The sequence below is a fragment of the Nanorana parkeri genome, unplaced genomic scaffold (genome assembly GCF_000935625.1).
Source record: "Nanorana parkeri isolate BGI_ZX_2015 unplaced genomic scaffold, ASM93562v1 scaffold41, whole genome shotgun sequence".
Taxonomy (NCBI): Eukaryota; Metazoa; Chordata; class Amphibia; order Anura; family Dicroglossidae; genus Nanorana; species Nanorana parkeri.
In genome coordinates, this window is record NW_017306309.1 from 1,690,392 (window position 1) to 1,692,078 (window position 1,687).

The following is a 1,687-nucleotide window of genomic DNA, read 5'->3' on the forward strand; positions in this document are numbered from 1 at the left end:
TGATTCTAGTGGCAAGAACCTGTGGATTCCTACAGTCCGTACAGATGTGGCCGCTGTGCCTATTCAGTTTAATGATAGACTGACAGCAGACCGGGAGAGATGATTGTCCCAGGAAGCAGTCTGTCTTCATCCAAGGGCAAACATCTATCCTGATCTGTAGGTAATTGTTCCATATACCATAACATGCAGGCGCTGTAAACCTGTCAGTAACTTAAATGGGTACAGCGGCCACATCTGTACAGACCCACATGGGATTCCTGCCGCAAGAATCCAGACGCACATAAAAGCTGTGTGTGCATGTAGCCTCACACTAGAGACTGCATGCATAGAAGTCATACAGTGGAGACTGGAGTTCCATGTACTGTGTATGGACTGTATGGTTGCCATCCCAAACAGGACAATATCAGACTGTAGGGCTGCAGAGTAAATATAAAGTCTGCACTGGTGGGGATTTCAGAGTTGAGCACACAGTCCTGTCACCCCTACTCTATTCCTCGCATACAGTCATGTAACCCCTTCTCCATCCCTCACACATGGTCCTGTCACCCCTTATCCATCCTTCACACACAGTCTTGTAACCCCCTTCTCCATTCCTCGCACACAGTCCTGTCGCCTCTTCTTCATCCTTCACACACAGTCATGTCACCCCTTCTCCATCCCTCGCACACAGTCCTGTAACCCTTCTTCTTCCCTCGCACACAGTCCTGTAACCCCTTCTCCATCCCCCACACACAGTCCTGTAACCGCTTCTTCATCCCTCACACACAGTGCTGTCACCCCCTCTCTATCCCTCACACACAGTCCTGTCACCCCTTCTTCATCCCTCACATACAGTCCTGTCACCCCTTCTCCATTTCTCACACACAGTTCTGTCACCCCTTCTCCATCCCTTGCACACAGTCCTGTTACCCTTCTCCATCCCTCGCACACAGTCCTGTCACCCCCTCTCTATCCCTCACACACAGTCCTGTCACAACTTCCCCATCCCTCGCACACAGAGCCATGAAAGAGCCACAGATGGATTCTGTGACATTTAGGGATAAGACAGGTAGACCCTGAATGTGTACGTGTTAGTGGGGCTGCTTGTTTTCAGGGAAATCACTAGTACATTTGAAACAAAGAGCAGATGATGAAGGCACCATTATGTTTACATTCTATGCATTGTTACAATAGATACTGTGAACGGTGCGTGTTTCTATTAAAGCACGTGGTGGCAGACATTGTTTGTGTGTGTAAAGGGTTACCGGCGGAATTAACTCTCAGTCTGCTGGCACTTAAGCTGTTGTCATGTGAGCTGCAAAATCTCTACGCAGGGTGAAGCTGAAAGTGCCATCGTCAAAATATAATACCAAATTTTTTGGTAAAATATGAAAGACGGGGTCATGCCGGGTAAATATATACCAAACATGTCAAGCCTTAAAATTGCGTTCGCCCGTGAAGACGCAAAAAAAATCAATACCCCAAATTTCCCATAGGGAACACTTTAAACGCTTCTTCCGCTCATTAGTTTAGTGCTAACAATGATTGATGGCGATAGAATTATTGCTCTCACTCCGATGTTCGCGGCGATATGTAAAATGTGTAGCGCAATTGTCGTTTTCGCATGTAGGCGCACCGATGCGTGTGTGAATGTGCATGCACGTGGGGGGCAGGGGACTTAAAAAAAATTTTTTTGCATTTTATTTTT